Here is a 19,126-nt window from a genome sequence, read left to right as displayed (position 1 = left end):
CATGACAATTGGGACAGAACTCAGCTAGGATGGCTCATCTCCCTCTGCAGTTGTTTGCAGTTGTTGGTGGTCATGGATGGCTTCGCTCACAGTCTGGTGGCTCAGTCTCAGTAAAGTTTCCTGTAATGGCTGGTCTGCTGGACTATACATGTGGTCTCTCTCATCCTCACAGATGGACTTGTTCATGTGACCACAGTGTCCAAAGAGGATGAGAGCAGAGGGTTCAGGGCTTCTGGAAGCCGAGGCTTGGAAGTCATAGGATGTCACTTCTGCCACATTCTGTTGGTCAAAGCAAGTCACAAAGTCAGCCCAGATTCAAGGCAGTAGAGAAACAGTTTCCACCTTTTTATAGGAATTGCTGTAAAAAATCCGTAGCCATATTTAACTTCTTGCACGGCATGTCAGATGAGGAGGACAGTTTCTGTAAGGGAGTAGAGACAAGAAAATGTAGACTTCATAGTAAGAATTTTAAGGAGTTCAGCCTGCTTAAAATAGAGAAGAAGGCCTGTTAGCATCTGGAAATCAACCAGGGGAGGCTGCCTGGGGGACCCAAGGGCTATAAGCCTAGAACCAAAACACTGATATGAGATTAGTAAATCTCAGTGCCTGCACCCTGGCCACTGCCTCAAAGGGTTCAGTTTCATTCATTTTCACTATCATTTCTACTTTTTTTTTAAAGGGGGTTTTGTGGGATCCCTGGTTGGCTCAGCAGTTTAGCACCTGCCTTTGGCCCAGGGTGTGATACTGGAGTCCCGAGATCGAGTCCCACATCAGGAGTGGAGCCTGCTTCTCCCTCTGTCTGTGTCTCTGCCTCTCTCTCTCTCTCTCACATGAATGAATAAATAAAATCTTAAAAATAAAGGGGAGGTTTGTTTTTGAGAGAGAGAAAAAGAGAGAGAGAGTGAGAACAGGGGGAGAAGCAGAAAGAGAGACACTTAAGCAGACTCCATGCTCCACATGGAGTTGGACGCAGGGCTCGATCTCACAACCCCAATACCATCACTTGATCCGAAATCAAGAGTCAGAGTCTTGACCAACTGACCCACCCAGGCACCCCTCATTTCTTTTTAAAGAATTTTTGCTGGTTCTGCAGTGAGATCTTAGAAGACTCTGTTTCATGAAAGTGCCAATTCTAGAAATGGACATTACAAAAGCCTTTGTGACTCTCAGAAGAAGACAAGAGAGCACAGGGACTATAAATGACACTGGCTAAGTGCCTGAGCTCTGGAGCCAGACAGACCTTGGTCCAAATATTGTCTTCATCACTTGAAGCCATGTGGAATCAGATCAGTCACTTAACCTCTCTGGGCCTCAGTTTCCCCCAGCATCATACAGGGCTAAATTCGCCCCTTCTCCACAGGAGCAGTGTGAGGATTGATAATACACTTACAGATTTACCTTAGGGCCTCAAGCATTAAATACATAATGTCAATTAATGTCAGGTATTATAGCCTTTGGATTTTAATTCTTCATCTGTAAAATGAAGTAGTACTGCTGAAAGTCCAGGGTCTTATTATTTTTTTTTAATATTTTATTTATTTATTCATGAGAGAGAGGGAGAGACACAGGCAGAGGGAGAAGCAGGCTCCATGCAGGGAGCCTGATGTGGGACTCCATCCCAGGACTCCAGGATCACACCCTGGGCCTAAGGCAGGTGCCAAACCGCTGAGCTACCCAGGGATCCCCTCAGGGTCTTATTTTTAAAATAGCTTATTTTAAAAATGGATTATCGGGAAATTTGCAAATGAAAGGCCTATTCCCATTCCCAAGGTTGAGTTGGGTCTTGTGATTTGCATCCAAGAAGGTCTTCATCAAAGCTAATGGCTTCTCTTCTCTGAAAGGAAACTGACCTCCTGGCAAGCATATCTTACAAGCGGTTGATGTTTTGAAGAATAAACACATTTATTCTCTATCTGAATGTATTATATGAGATAAATCAGGATGCTGAGGACTGTTCACTTTTAAAAACATATTTTTTGCCTATTTAACGCATACTGTAAATCTACTGTGTTAACAGATTCTGTGCTAGGTATTGGAGACATAATGATGAGTGAAATCAACATCGAGCCTCTCAACAGCTGCTTTTAATAGTCCGCACTAAATAAGGCCTAAGTAAAAATAGCCATATTTTTTCCCCCAGGAAATGTTTACAAATAGATTGCCTAATTTTTTTTGTATTTAATCCTGGGCCATTATTCATATGAACTTAATAGAAATAATTTCATCTGTTTGGGAAAAAAAAAGTTATTTTAATAGATAATGCTAGAGCCAACCCTAAATCAGATGGTCCATCTGTCTGGCAAGTAGAGTGAAAACCACATTTGTTAACAGTGTAGGGCTTCCCTGAACCTCTCAGCCAGACAAGGAGAGGTTTTCCCAAGGCTGGTTGGACTCCTTATTGAACAAAATAAAGTAAGAGAAACTTTTATACATAAGTACCTTCTAAAAAAATATTGATACATACTAATGTGGGAAGAATTAATGCCTCTCAGATGACGTTATTTTGGATTTATACTTGGTTGTATTCACATTTTTCATATCTCTATAAATGAATAACGCTTTTTTAAAAAAAGATTATTTCTTTGTTTATTTATGAGAGACAGAGACACACCAGAGAGAGAAGCAGGCTCCCTACAGGGAGCCCGATGCAGGACTCGATCTCAGGACCCTGGGATCAGGACCTGACAAAGGTAGCAGCTCAACCACTGAACCACCCAGGCATCCCAATGAATAACACTTTTGACTCAGTAAATAGAATGCATCAAAGTCTTACATAACAAGGCCCCCTTTAGGTCTTAGCAGACTTCAAACTCAGGCTACATGTAAATAAAACATAAGCCATTTGACAGTGTATGGAAATAGGTTCAGCAGAAAAACATGCCATGTTTTGGCTTCATTTCTGTTCCAGGAAATGGGGATGCATAAGTGGCTCCAAACAGGTGGTCACAACCAGAGAAAAGAGTCCCACATCTTTTTCATTATTCCATTCAGAGCATCTGCTTGATGCCAAAGAAGGATCCTGGCCTCCCCACTGTGTACCACTCTTCTGTAACTTTCTAAGGCCCAATTTAGAAGAACAGATTTTCCACTCTGCATCTCTTTCTCCCACTCCAGATTCACACCTGCAGTTCTGCCTTCAGCCATTTCCCAGGAAATAGTTGAATCAGTCACATTGTCTTATGTCATATGCTTTAATTATAATCCAAAAAGCAGGTAATGGAAAGTACTGACACACAACTAATTATCAGACAAAAAAGCAATGTTTCTTCAAATGTGGTGAATAAAGTAGCATGTAATCTATTGTCAATTAACTATGAATGTGCCCATCCCAGCACTTTTAAAGAGAATCCCTCAAGAAGACTGAGAAATACATTTTTAATGGAGCCACCCGTGCCTTGAGGCCTTGAGAACTTTAACAAGAATCAGTCCATGAAAAGAATTGCTATAAGCCTGTATAATAAATTAAACATAAATTTTAAATTATTCATTGAGTCTTCCTAAGAGATTGAGATGCTGTAGGGATAATGAAAATGCAATTTAATAAGCAATCCATAGTGATTTTAAAAGGGAGGTAAAAAAGAAGGGCCCATTAAAATTTCACCTTTGCTAAAGAATGAGCTAAAAGGGTAATTTTAAATTAGTAGTACTAATTGACATGAACTTGCAATGCAAGACATTATTTTAAATTGTATTTTATTATTATTTTTAATTAAAATATATTTGGTGTATAATGTATAAAGTTAAAGGTATACAACATGTTGATTTGATACATTTACATATTGCAGTATGATTGACACTGTTGACATTAGCTAATGGCTCTATTATGTCACATAGTTATTTCTTTGTGGTGGGAAAAATTAAGATCCAGTTTGTTAGCAAGCTTGATTTAATACCACAATATTGTTGTTTATAATCCCTATACTGTACATTAGATCTTTAGGACTTATTTATCTACTAATTGCAAGTTGTACTCTTAGATAATATCTTTCTTATTTCCTTACTTCCAGCCCCTGGCAACTCCCATTTACTACTTTATTTTGTATTTTAATGCCATTTTATTGATTTACAGTATTACCAGTTTAATCATAGAATAGAACTCAGAGAGAAAATAATAATAGTAATAATAAAAATGATACTCTTTATGAGTTACTTTGATTGGATTGTTTCATAAGTTATCCCTAGGTCATATAGGAGGTAACTGAGTATAGAGAGATTAAATAAGTTGCCCCTGGTCATGGAACTAGGATTGAACACTGCCTTTTGTAAGGCTAAAACCTGTGTTTCTCCACAACACTATTCTAGTCAAACTGTATTGCCTCGTGAAGTTGCATCAGTGAAAAGAAGTAGCTAAGAGCTCTGGAGTCAGAGTTCAGGTTCAAACACCAGCTCTTCCTCTTATAAGGTGTGGCACCTTGAATAGTAAATCTAACTCCAATGTACTTCAGTTTCTTCCTATTAATAGAGACAATAATGTGAGAATTAAATGGGAATATTTTCTTCCTATTAATATTTTCTTAGTATTTTCTTCCTATTAATAGAGACAATGTTGTGAGAATTAAATGGGAAAATGTATAAAAGAGCAATGAACCCAATGCTGGTTCTGCAGTGAAAGTTCAATATGTGGTATTGCTATTGCTAGTATTGTTGTTGCTGTTACTGAAAGTAAAGAAAAGAAAACAAAAAAAGGTGTGGTGTGTTAGGTGGCAAACAAATCTAGGTAGTGCCAGATACTCTTACTGGGTCAGATTACTCTTTCAAGTCATCAAGCCTGGGTGATCTCAGTTGGTCTCATTCATGGCCTGCTATCCAAAGTAACTAATGCATCCAATTTAGTTGTAATCCCCATCCTGTACCACCTGTTGACAACACAGGAGACCCTTCAGCTTCCTTTGGGTACTGTCATGGCAGGTTCATGGTCAGGTTGGTTTCTTTCCTGGATGTATGTCCTCCTTGAGGACAACCTCAACAGGGAAATAAATCTCTGACAGATTTCTCCATTTTGAAACACCTCTTCCGCATTTCAGATTGCTAGGACCTTTTTTCTTCAAAGAAAGCCTAACTGAACTTTTCTAGCTCAATCACAAAACAGTGATTTTACCCTTCTGTGGCTTTTGAAATTCCTTTCTGAAGATGGAAGGATAGTGTTATGGGTTGAATTGTGTCCTTCCAAAATGCATATGTTGAAGCCCTAACCCCTAGTACCCCTTAGGACGTCACTGTATTTGGATATAAGCCTTTAAGTAGATAATTAAGTTAAAATGAGGTCATATGAGTGAGCCCTAATGCAATGTGACCGGTGTCCTTATAAGAAGAGGAGATTAGGACATATGACCATGTGAGGACACAGTGACAAGGGAGTCATCCAAAAGGAGAGAGGCCTCAGAAGAAAACGAACCTGCCAAGACCTTGATCTAGCCTCCAGAATAGTAGGGTATCTCTGTAGTTCAAATCGCACAGTTTGTGGTGTTTGGTAATGGCAGCCCTAGCCAGCTACTGCACGTAAAATGGTCTTCAGGTGGTCTTTAAGCAGGAGATACTGCACTCAAGGCACGCTCTAGTAAAGCCTGGGTTAGAGGAAGAGTAGTCACTGCCGGGCCCCTCAGGGTCTCAGGTTTGCAAGGGTCAGTGGAAGAACAAAAACTGGCTACTTCGAAGGCACCCTGTTGAACAGTTGTCCATCTGAAATATCTTTCTCCACAGATTATAAATTATATCACTAGCAATTTATAGGGAAGTACTGAAGGCTTTTGTATGTGTGTGTGTGTGTGTGTGTGTGTGTGTGTTGTCAACGTTTGAAAGGAAAAGGTAAGTGATTCAGCTAGGAAAATTGAGTTTATTTGGTAAGAGCAGAGGAATCTCAATTTGAGATAAGCAAACTATGGTGAACTGCAGGCAAGTCCAAAGAACAATGGAGGAGTGTAGCCTTTTATAGAGGAAAGGGGGCAGTTGGGAGGGGTTGTTTTGAACAAAAGTTATTTGGAAGAAAATGAGAGTTTGAAGTGGTTGTGGCTTCTCTTGAGCTGCAGGTGAGGGATGCTTGCTGTTGCTGGGTGGAGAGAGAACCTGCCTTCTTCAGGCTGGACTGTGCACGCTGTGTTGAGTGGTGTGTGTGAGACACCTCCCTTCATGGCTTTCCAACTCCCATTGTGAGGTAGGGTCCCTTAGCACGTTTTTCACCGTGTTCAGCATCTCCTGACAAAGTGAGCCTGTACCAGGTCACTGAGATGCTGTTGGTAGACTGTCAGGGTGGGATGTGGGATTTGAGGGATTCCAGGAAAGGGGCAGTGCAGGAAAGGATGGAAAGACACAGATCATCAGATCCTTTCCCTCCTGGTCTGCCCAACACCAGCCTGGAAGAACCTCTGACTGGTTTGTGGGAAGAAGGGTGGAGTTCTGTTTCTTCCTTGGTGGTGCCTCCTTCCCAGAATGTGAGCCTCTCTGGGCCTGGGGGAGCACAGGGCTGTGGTGATTGCTTCATGGTTCAGTGGTTGAGATGGCTGTTCTTTGAGGGCCGTCATTTGGCCTTTTAGCTGCAACATTCTGATCAGAAATATCTGCTTTGAGTGTAAGGGATGCGGTGCAACTGGGGAAGGAAGTTTGGAGAACAATCAAAACAAAACACCCCGGCCATAGCTCAGTAAGACAGAACTCATTCCTGCCTCCTGCCCTCCACTAAAGTGTTTAAGGTTTCCCGTTTTTCTTACTTCTGACTTTAGTGTGGTATAGTTTACAACTTTGGTATTTTTATTTGTCATCATTTTGTTTTCAATGTGAACACAAAGGAGTCTGCAGCAGAATAAACTGAGTAGCTTATAGAAATGCTTTTTTATTTGAAGTCAGATGAAATTTGTCCTCCAGTAAGATTTCTGCTCCTGCCTACTGGATCTCTCTCTCTTTCTCTCTGTGCCTCCCTCTCTCCTTCCTTCCCCAGGCTCCTCCCCACCCTCAACACCCTCAAGATGTTCTTAGGGAACAGTATTTACTTTTTTGGGGGGGTGAAATTGTTGAAGACTGAAAAAAAAGCCTTCAAGACTCCCCCAAATGAATTTTTAAGGGTATAATTTCTGACCAGTGGGGGAGATTTTGAGAGGCAGAAGGCCCTCCCAAAGTTTGTAGTAGGTTAGTCTCTATAATCAGTGAGGATTCTGTGGGTGAATGAAATAGAGAATGCTGGGAGGGAGAAACATGGTGATAGCATATGGATGAATGAAGCCTTCTAGAAGCATAAGAAACCTGCATCCCACTTTATCCTGGGTCAAATAGAATGTTATATGTTATAGGAAATGTTGTATTCTAGGAAAGAAATTATGTAGGTAATTATTTTTATGCCATTTCCCTTAGAGTTTCATTTTATTTGAATGATAATCACTTTTCTTTCTTCTTTCTAGACATGAGAGTGGAATGTAAGTCAATGTATGGCCCCTAGATAGGAAGTGGTCAAATACAAGAGTGTGAAAAATGCCCCCCTCAGCCTCAGTGTCTGTACTCATGGGTGGGAGAGAAATAGCCATTAATAATGCAGAAGAAAAATGCTTTGACTAAATTGCATGTCATTCTGGTAATGTTGCAGTTCTCTTTAAATACATAACCTCAACACTTCCCCAAAGAAACTGAATGTATATTTGTGAAGGGTAATTGGGACTGTCGATCAAACACAAAAATAACAGTTTGGGAGAAAATCTTTTTAGAATCTGTACCATATTCTTTTTAGTCTCTGGCCCAAATGACAAAGATGAACTTTGTAAATGCATTTATGTGGGCCTGTCTATTGGCAGTTAACCTGTTGGAGAGGCCACCTAAATTGGATACAGTAAAAGATTTGCAAATAATACCCTCATACAGGAGTATAAAGGAGAATCTATCTTTAGGGGGTTCTGGCCAAGAAAGTCATTGCATAATTTTATTTGCATAGTTTTCTCTGTAGCATGTTTTAAACCCTTTAATAAAGTACATCAGTTTGGAGATTGTATATAAATTGTATTTTCTCTATAGAAACAATATTAGGATTGAACTTTGAAACAAGTCATTGCTATGGTCAACAGTATGTTATAAAAGCAAACATATAGTATTCAAATAAGTCAGTGTATTTTTTAAATCCTAATAAAATAGATTTAAGTATAGCATATATATTGATTACAGAAGAGGATATGATATAAAGATATACTTTTAATGTATCAAAAATTTATTTGCTAACTAGAATTAACATTTTAATAAGGACTGAATTTGTTTTCTGGAAATTTAGAAAGTCCCTTTTGAGTACCTTGCATCTCTTGAAAAATAACTTTACACAATTTTCTGCAGAAGATGACTTTCCCCCCTGCTTATTTTACTCTCCATAGCAAGCAAAATCATTCCACTGACGTTAGCATTATTATTCAGTGATACTCAAAACATGCTTGTTGTCAGGAGCGCTAGCAGTGTTTTGTCTACCAAAGGTTTTTATTTTAAAGGTATATTACAAAACTAATACATATTCATAGCACGCAATTTAAAATAAGCAAAAAAAAGTAACGTCTCATAATTTTGCATCTATGAGATAACTGCTGTTTCCTAATGTGCATGTTCATAATCTTAAAGCAACCAGTTTTTTAATCTAAGAAAAAAATCTTATTGAATATATATAGCATCATTTAAAATAGATGCATATTATTTCATTTTATATGCTATGCTTTATTTAACCATCCCCCATTTCTGGGCATTTCAATTGCTTTCATTGGTTTTGCCATAATGCTTGTAGCATCCACACCTGTGGTTTCATGGCTTGTTTACTTCATTCAGGCAAAGGGGAAAAGCTTGAGTGCAGTTTACAGATGGGTCTGCTGACACCCATTGGACATGGACCACGGAGGTGCCAGCAGAGCCATTTGCTCCAGAGGTTGGAGGAGGAGGCAAATCCTCCCAATGGACAGTTTTGAGCAATCTACCTTGTATTCCATTTTGCCTGGAGGGAGAGAAGATCTGAGGACTGACGGCAAGGAGGTTTGGGGAGAATCCGTAGATGATACTCTTGCATTGGGCTCTAGGGTATGTCCTGCAAGAGTACTGATCAAAGAGCATCTACTCCAGAGGCAACTCTCCATAATAGGGTGGGCATGGTGAGCTCTTCTGTGGATGTCACTCGGCTTCTTCCCCAGCTGTGCTGGTGCTTGTGCAATGTTTTGTGAACAAATTAGGAGTCAGGTCTGGATGCTGCTAACAACAGGGCTGTCAAAAACAAAATTCTTCCTTACATGGGGTGCCGGGGTGGCTCAGTCAGTTAAGCATCTGCCTTTGGCTCAGGTCATGATCCTGAAGTTCCAGGGCTGGGATCCTTGCAGAGTAAGGAGTCTGCCTCTCCCTCTGCCCCTCTGCATGCAGTCTCTCTCTCTCTCTCAAATAAATAAAATCTTTAAAAAATTATTTTCCTTCCAAAGACTGACTTGGCCATTAGACTTTTGGAATGCCAAGTTTTCTAGGCAATGCCCAATCCTGGACGTTTCATATGGCAACATATGCCAAGAGAGGTGTGGAGGGATGAGCCACCTTTTTGAACCCCTTCTGACCCAGCAGCACCAATTGTGGAATACTGAACTACCAGGACTGTATCACTTTTTGGAAACAGCAGCAAGACTCAGTGAATGGGATGAGAAGTTACCTGTTGGACTGATTGGTTCTGCCCTGAAGAACCAATAGAGCATATTGGTCTGGAGGGCTATAACATAGCCCTAGAGCACTTTGAAGAATCCCTGGTGCGTTCCAATATCCTTCCCTAGGTCTTCTGCACTAAGTGAACTTCGCTGAGTATGACTAAGAGATGAGTGTTCACCATTATCTCCAATGGGTCTAGATCCACCTGCGTGGGAGCAAACACATGCTGCTATAAAGCTCGGATGACTAATTGTAGAGATGTCTTAGGCTATGCATATGCTTTTCCATAAAGATAGGCTTGGAGAGCAGAGAACTAGTTGGTTTTTGTGGAAGACTTTGTTCTTTTCTAATATGCCATGTACAATGCTTCTTCTCTTGCACAATAATGACTTCTTAGTCCAGGAGATGGTTACATATTCTGTGGCTTAAAATTATTTTTCTTGTAGTAACATATGTAGAACAAAAAGTATTTCTTAACAATTTTTAAGTGTACATTAAGCCTGTGGTTTTTGCCTCTACACTTGAGCCCACCTCTATTTTCCACGGAAGTTCCATTTTTTTCTAATGCCATGACTGTATTTCCTCCAGACCAAGATGCTGTTAATTTTAAAACAAACTACTGTATTAATAGCAACACTTTATTTAAAAGGCTATTCCTGGCAAATTTCCTTGGATGTCATTTATAAGTCACATTCCTATTTCAGAAGTATTAATATGTAGAAAATGTGCGTCACAGAATTGAGGAAATATGTAGCTTCTCTGTGTCCTGTGGCAATGGCCGGAATTAAAGTGTTCCTTTTTTTAAGATAAATATTTTATTGTATTTATTTTTTAAAGTAGGCTCCATGCCCATTGTGGGGCTCAAATTTGTAACCCTGAGATCAAGAGTCACATTGCTCTACTGGCTGAGCCAGTCAGGCCCCCATGGAATTAGGTTTCTGAGGGTAGAATCACTTTCTGAGTGGTGTCCATGATGACCAGTCTGTAAATCCATACCTTACTGGGCAATCACAAAAGCTCATGACACTACCTGTGCAGGAGAGTTCTGAAATAAAATGTGTCTTTACAAGAATAATAGGGTGTCATAACAATTTCAGAAAAAAATTTTGTTGAAGACTAAAGAACTCCTGCCAAAAAAAACGGTTTTAATATTTTTGAATATCCGCTATCTGCTGGGAACTTTATATGCATTTCTCACTTTAACCTCAGTACAATCTTGGGAGGTAGGCTTGATCTACATTTTACAGAGGAAGGTAAGCAGGCTCAGAGTATTTAAGTAATTGCCCAGATCTGATACGTGGCAGGTAGTGGAGCTGGGGTTTGATACTTGATCTATATGACTCCAGTGTCTGCATCCCTCTCCATCATATCAGTTATTCACTGTGCATTAGCCATACCATAACATGATAGAAACAACTGAATTCCCTAGTCCCCTAGCCTTGCTGTTTTAATATGATTCCCTTCTCCTTAAACCCCTATGGTGGTCTTTGTCTATAGAATCATGTGTTGTCTACCCATGTACTACATTGTTACGGGTTTCTATTTTTTACCCATTATTTAAAACTTTGTTAGTCAATATTTTACATACCTGTGTTCTTTCTCCTTAGTAGATTGTAAGCCCTGAGAGGGTAGCGACTGTGACTGCCATATCTCCCACAGCAATTCACAGATCACTGATGTTCATTTACTACCTATTGATTTGATTTTAATGAGTGTTAGGGAGATATTTTCTGAGGTAGTTGATCTGAAATGGTCAAGATCATTTTAAAGCATTAAGGTACGGTTTGCTGGACTTCTGACAATTCTTGTACCCACCATGTCAGAAATTGAGGAGACTGGTGAAGGAATAAATAAAATTTTAAAATTTGAGAATAGATGTCTCATTAAGGCTTTCTAGAAAATATTTTTACTACTTTAAACCTTTACTTCTAAAACCCCTATAGATTCCCATGATAGTTCTCATGATGTTTTACATTTTGTCCTCAATCAGATTACAGCCCACCTCCACCAGAAAAACTTGCCTTACCACATGGACAACTTGTTGTTTATACCTTTGAGCCTTACCTTTTTGAATATTTCAGAAGACTCACACTGAAAATTTTGCAGGCAGAAATATCCATCAACATTAAAAAGGGTTCATGAACACAAAAGCTAATTTTATTTAGAAGATTCTCTTTTCTCTTGGCCGTGTTGGTGGTTTCCTGTTTAGTCACTTCCCCTGAGAGGGGTGCACCGGACAGCAGCCTCAAGAGCCAGTGAGAATCGTCTCAATGAACAACAGAAGAGATAAACAAACTTTCTTTCAGTTCACGGTAGTACTTATTTTGCATTGGAAAGTATGTGTAATTCAAACTACTATAATTCCATTTTGATGCCAAATGTAATCCTGGAGGAGGCTATTGCTGGCATGAGGTCTGGAGTTTGTACTGCATCAAAGCTAGTGGCTTGTTTTTCCATCTGGGCTAGGCATAGAGTTTGCAAGCTTTTTTTCTAAGTTACTCATTCTCTGGTAAATTCCAGTCCTGGGGCTACTGTAGGACATATGCAAGGCTTTGCCCCAAGAGTTGGAAATGTAATATGGCCCTTGTTTAAAAGTGTTTTGCTACTGGAAGTACAACTAGTTCTACTGAGGTTTGTGTTGGCCACTTCAGGCTTGTGGGTTTAGTTCAATTTTTTTCTTTAGTTCTACAGGTTTTATGACTTGGCTACCTGAGAGACTGGCCCTCACAGTATTCCTTCCTCCCAGCTGGGAATATTGCCTGGAGCACTTGGCTAAAGAATTTCAGATTTTACTTTGGAATAGTCATGATGACGGCTCAAGTGTTCTTGGAGGGTGTTCATATTTGGAACTTCCCTATCTGGTCTGACATGGCTCCAGTTGTTGGCTTTTCCTGATGGGGTGGTGTTGCAGGACTTGTTCTTGAGAATGCACTGAGTCTTTGTTGCACTCAATTTCTTTACATAGGTTTTAAGTTTGGAGCCTGTATTAGTTTTCTGTTGCTGCCGCAACAAATCCCACAGATGTAAAACAAAGCAAATTTGTTTTCCTGCGTTCTAGAAGTCAGAAGTCCAAAGGAAGTCTTAAGAGGTTAACATCTAGGTGTCAACAGGGCTGGTTCTTTCTGGAGATTACAGGGGAGAATCTGTTCCTTACCTTTTCCACTTCCAAAGTACCCCAGTAGTCTTTGGATGCATCACTCTGATCTCTGCTTTCATGGTCACACTGCCTTCTCCTCTACCATAGTCAAAATTTCTCTTCTTTCTTCCTACAGAGACTCTGCAATTACAAGTAGGGCCATCCAGATAATCCAGAATAATCTCCCTATCTCAAGATCCTTAATCACATCTGGTAAATTGATTTTGCCATATGTAATATTCACAGGTCCTGGGGATTTGGTTATGGACATCTCGGGGGTCATTATTTGGCCTACCACAGAGCCTGATGCATCTGAATTTGAATCCTGATTCTAACATTGTTTTAGACTTTCTAAGCCTTTGATTGCTCATGTCTAAATGTTGATAACAATGCTTATCTCTCTCTAAGTTGATGAAGGTTTTGATGAATAAAGTATGTAAAGCATCAAGGACCCCATGAGTGTTCAGTTAATGTTAATTTTTTCCTGCCTTCTCTTATAATATCTGAAAGTTAAAGATTTCAGTTTGAAGGCAAGCAAGCCTTTGAAATTTGTAAATATTGCATTACAAATAAAAAATACGAAAACCATTTCTGTTGAAGTGATTATCATACCGACAAAATTCTGGCTAATATCCAGTTAGGGATCAGTCACTATGAAACTGTAATGTCATGCAACAAAGACTGTATTCTTCTGTTTAGAGATATATAAGTATTGCAATATGAGAGGAATCAGAGGCTTTCCAAATTAATATATATTTTTAAGATTTTATTTATTTATTCATGAGAGACACAGAGAAAGAGAGGCAGAGACAAAGGCAGAGGGAGAAACAGGCTCCCACAGGGAGCCTGATGTGAGTCTCCAACCCAGGACCCTGGGATCACAACCTGAGCCAAAGGCAGATGCTCAACCACTGAGCCACCTAGGTGCCCCAAGGTTTTCCACATTAAATATGATATTGAGGATTATCTGCTCTCATTATCTACTCTGATTTGCTTCAACAAATCAGGTCACTGTGTGTTTGGGGAAAAGGAAATGAGAGAGGAAGGCATATCATTCTTTAAGTACCTATACGTTTTTATTTAAGCATGGAATACATTAAAACAATTACAATATATAAATTAACAAATATTAGTTGTGCTTCTCTGATATATAAGATAGTGCCCAAGATATTGATAACATAAAGATAAAAAGCAATTTATTTATTTATTTTTTAAAAATTTATTTATTTGAGAGAGAGAGAGAAGCTGGCAGGGCAGAGGAAGAGGGAGAGAGAATCTCAAGCAGATTCCTGGCTGAGTGAGGAGCCCAACATGGGGCTTGAATTCACAACCCCAGGATCATGACTTTAACTGAAACCAAGGGTAAGACACAACCAACTGAGCCACTCAGGTGCCCCTAGTTCTTACATTTAGATTGTTTATAATCTAATGGAGAGACAGAAAATAAGCATATAATTATCATAAATTATAATAAGAATTGTAATGGGTATAATGGACACACAGGGGAAGAAGCACTTAAGTCTTTTGGGAGAATTGGGTAAGATTGTGTGGAGAAGAGGTGGTTGGTCATTCTTGAGCCAGTTTTTGAGGGAGAGGAAGGCATTTTCCAGGTGAATATTGGGGATAGGGTAATCCAAGCAGAGGAAGCTGTATCTATATGCAAATGTATGAAATACCACGGTATTTTATACTCATAGAATCATGACTAGCTTAATATGGTAGGAGCAGACAGACATAGCAATTTATCTTGAGAAACAAACATACCTAACATTGAATTCAAGGATGAATTCAGGTTCATTTTGTATAAGGAGCTCTGGGTAATATAATGCTCCATTCATTTACTCAACAAATACTTAGACAGTTTTTACATGCAGGAGAGAGTGCAAGGCTCTGAGTAAAGAACGTTTAGAATAGTCAATTCTTGCCCTCGAAGTCCTTAAAGGCTAATACAAGAGCTTATGATTAACATGTTCAAACTCTAGAAATTTGAAGAGTTTGCAGTTAAATACAAGTGGATATTTCTTGTATGCTGAACCTTTATGAAAGTTGAGGGATATGAAAATTAGAGTTAAGACAGTACTTAAAGGAACATCTGGGTGGCTAAGCAGTTGAGCGTCTGCCTTCGGCTCAGGGCGTGATCCCAGGATCCGGGATCGAGTTCCACGTCAGGCTCCTTGCATGGAGCCTACTTCTCCCTCTGCCTGTGTCTCTGCCTCTCTCTCTCTCTCATTCTCTCTGTCTGTCTCTCATGAATAAATAAAAAATATTTTTAAAAAAGACAGTACTTAGAGCCCATTTATTTTATTATTCAATGACAGTAGCAGTGATGGGCTCCTCACCAAAGATTTGCACTCCTCTTCCATAGTGAGGAATAGTTACTGGGCAGTGGCTTCTTGGCAGAGGCCAATGATTACATTTCTCAGTTCCCCTTTTACCTTAGTGGGGGTATATGACTAGCTCTCACTTTTGGAATCTGGCACAAATAACTTGTTGTCTGAGATCATTAAGAAACATCTTCTTTGTTCTATCATTTCTAGCTGGGTTAAATAAACAAACAAACAAAACAAACCTATGTGTTTCTGAGGATGGTGGAGGCACAAGATAGAAGGAAACTGGGTCCTTGAATCATCACATGCAGGAAAGCTACCAGTCAATTAGAAACATTCTCATTGATTAATACAAGAGACATAATATTATATTGTTTAAAGCTACTAAAAATTTGGTATTTATTTCAGCAGCTTGTGCTACCTGAGTAATCACATAATGAGGATTTCACTCTGCAGTATACATACCATGCTTCCAGGGATGTGTCTTCATTGTATGATGAACTGTGAAAGTTTTTATTCACACAAAAAAATTATTAGAAATATCTCTTTAGCAAGCCAAAATATGATTAAATCCTGTCAGTTTTAGCCCTTGATCTCTGGAGCAAGGCCAGGTAAGAAAATACATGTTTATGGTATAGAGGGGCTTCCTCATTATGGCATTGTAGAGAGGAGAGGGAAGTGTCTGAGGCCAGCTCAGTCTGGTTGGTGTGTTACCAGGAAACGAACTTAAGAAAACATCATGGTGAAGATGGTATGGTCAGAGGCAGAGATGATCTTGGGAAGGGTTATCTAGAAGTTCTAGGAGAGCCTACAAAGACCAAGAAGACTCTTGTGTGATAAAGACCATGAGGACTGGGAGTTCAATATCTAAGTCCAATAATAGTCATGAAAGGCTAGATGTAGCTTTCCATGAGTGGTGGTGGGAAGCTTGTTCCCTAGAGGAACCAGAGTAGATGAGACAGGAGTAAGAGAAAATAATTTACCCCTCTCTTTGTGCCCTTCATGAGTTTTAACTTCTCCACCTAAACCAACCTTTCTTTCTCTTGATTTTCTTAGTCCATAGACTTTATAGAATTCTTTTCACTTTCCTCTTGATTCATTTTAAATTGTGTAGAATTAAATATAGTACCTCATATGTGGCCAGTTTATTGCAGAACTTAGTGAGGTGATTATTCTAATATCTGAAAGTTATACATAGAGTGTTAGGAGGTTGGGCTTTGAAATAAAATAAATTGAGTTTGATTTCCCAGTTTGATTTTACAAATCTACAAAAAATATTGCGTTTGATTTCCAGTTTGATTTGTTTGGGGTACAAACTTTCAGTTATAAGATGAATAAATTCTGGGGATCTAATATACAGTATAGTGACTATAGGTAATACTGTATTGTATATTGAGAATTGCTAAGAGCATAGATCTTAAATGTTCTCACCAGTGTGTGCACAAAAACATACAGAAACTACAAGTAGGTGAAATGATGAATATGTTAACTAACCTTTTTTGTGCTAATCACTTCACAATATGTATGTGTATAAGATAATGTTATATACCTTAAACTAACTGTTGTTATATGTCAAGTATATCTCAATAAAGCTAGAAAAAAATAAAAAGTCACCCAAATTTCTATGATCCAAACTACTATTAATATATTGGTGTTTTCTCCTTCTGTCCTCCCTTCTTTCTTTCCTTCCTTCCATCTGTTAATCCTTTCCTTCTTTATTAGAAGAATGCTACCTATACTGTTTCATAGCTTCTTTTTTAATATCATCAATTCATCAATTATTAACATATTTCAATGTTATTAAATATGCTTCTAATAAATAAATTGAATATTCTTCTACAATATCATTTTTGATGTTTGCATACAACTTTGTTGTATGAATGTAACCTAATTTAATTTGTGATTCTCTATTTTGGGGACCAAGTCAGAAATAACATTGTTTTGACTAGTGTGGCATTTACCATGTACTTATCAGCGAAGCCAGAGGAACATTTTGATGGAATATGTGTTTATTCTGATCTCATCTTAATTTCTTCTGCATTCTCAACATCATCATTTTGTTTTGTTTTGTTTTGTAGTTGAGATAGCCACTTCCTTCTCCTTGCTTTGAAGCATATACTTTAGTGAATTCAGTGGGTATTACAAACTGACTAAATTTAGTTTAAAAAAAATCTAGCTGGGCCCACAGGTATTACTTTCTTTCATAAAGACTTTCATATTTTTATTATTTTAGCTCAATAGCATTTGCAAGTGGAGTTCTAGTCATAAAATGTGTCATCAGACAGAGGTTATCAGATGGTTTTATCATTAAGCTTCAAAGCCCTAGAAATTTTTTTGTCTCTAAGAGGCAACATATAGGCAAATACTCTAGGAATACCTAAGCAAATCAGTTAGCAATTGTGATATGATGGAGTCTGCCACTGATTCCCAATGTAAAATTGTTCAAGGGAAAGGAACATTGGGAACCAGATACTGTACCTACATTTACATCAATAAATCCAGACTGCAGTTTTGTTGAGGTTACATGTTAGCACTCTGATATTCAGAAGAAGATACTGAAGCTAAGGGATAAATCAATTTGCCTAAAGTCACATAGCTGGCACAAGGTGGAGCTGAGATTGAAATGCAGGTCTGCCTGGCTCCAAACTGTTTAGGCCACTCAGGGTCATTCCTGCCCTTGTAATAGTTCACTAATCAATCGAACTCTTGGTTCAAGAATATACCTTAAATGCCAAGAACAAGTAACAAATGAATGTGCTATTAGTTAATCTGTGTCTATATCCTCTGAGCAGTTAAGGTAACCAAAGTTGGAATATAGTTGCTTTGTGGTTTATGTGATTAATGATGGCCAGTAAAGCTAAGGAATCTGACTACTTCAGTAATTCTTCCTTTGGAATACCCAAATTTCTGATAAAAATTAATTAATGCTTACTAGCCAGATTTATAGTCCTAGGATCACTGGCCTGAACAGGTCACCTAATAATCTCACTGTTAATTTTTAACACACATGACACACAAATGAACAAAAAAATAGACCTTACCAGAATTCATTGCAAGACATAGTTCTTAGACAGTAATGAGGCAATGTCTGGTTCTTATTAAAGGTCATAAATAAATGATTCATAACCCAAACAAAAGTATAGACTTTGTCATAAACATCATTACTAACGAATGCATTGTCAGTGGAACATACTTTGAGAAACATGAAATAAACCTTCATATGTTATTTTGCTTTAGTTGTCACTTGATGCTTCCTGACAGTTTGCAATCTAATCTATTTTAAAAAGCTAAAGAAAGAGATATATTACTCACATTGGAAAGAATTGCAGAAGAAATTTATCCAAGGATCACACCAGGAAGAAACCAGGGTGTTGTTTTTTTAAATATAATTTTATCTCCATAGAAGTTTAAATTTCATGCTAAAGATTAAAAGTAGTAAAGTGCCAGCAAACATCAGTATCTTTGGAAAAGCTATGTAAGATTTCAAATCTAAACCTGGTGAACATTACTCTTTTCTTCATTGTTTGACTTAATCTGTTTTACCTTCCTATGGAAACTAGCTTTTGTTTTGAAATATGACATAATAAGAAATTATTGCAAAGGAAAACAATAGGAAAACACATATATTATTTTTTATATTGTTCATATGCATGAGTATAATGTGTTTATTATTTTTAAGCTTTTTGTCTTACTTGTTTGGAAAAATAAACTTCTCTGTGCCATAGTGAATTGCCTGTTAGTGTTTTATGGAATCATATGTATGGATACTCAATTATTTTGGGGGGTAGTGTGGATGGAGGGTAAGAATCTCATGCAAAAGACATATACAGGTTAGCATAAAATGAAACTTATCTATAAGTGAGGGTCTGAGGGGCAGCCTGACATGGGAAAAAACCCTGGATGCAGAGTCAGAGGATCAGGGTAAATGAGAGGTGATTGTGTAAGATTCATTCTTGAATATTTTGTGACAGGAAATGGACTCCAGAGAGGAAGTAAGAGGAACTTCAGGAATTTCAGAGCAGGATGGTAGAAGTAA

The sequence above is a fragment of the Canis aureus genome, chromosome 6 (genome assembly GCF_053574225.1).
Source record: "Canis aureus isolate CA01 chromosome 6, VMU_Caureus_v.1.0, whole genome shotgun sequence".
Classification (NCBI taxonomy): domain Eukaryota; kingdom Metazoa; phylum Chordata; class Mammalia; order Carnivora; family Canidae; genus Canis; species Canis aureus.
This window is presented reverse-complemented; position numbering follows the sequence as displayed.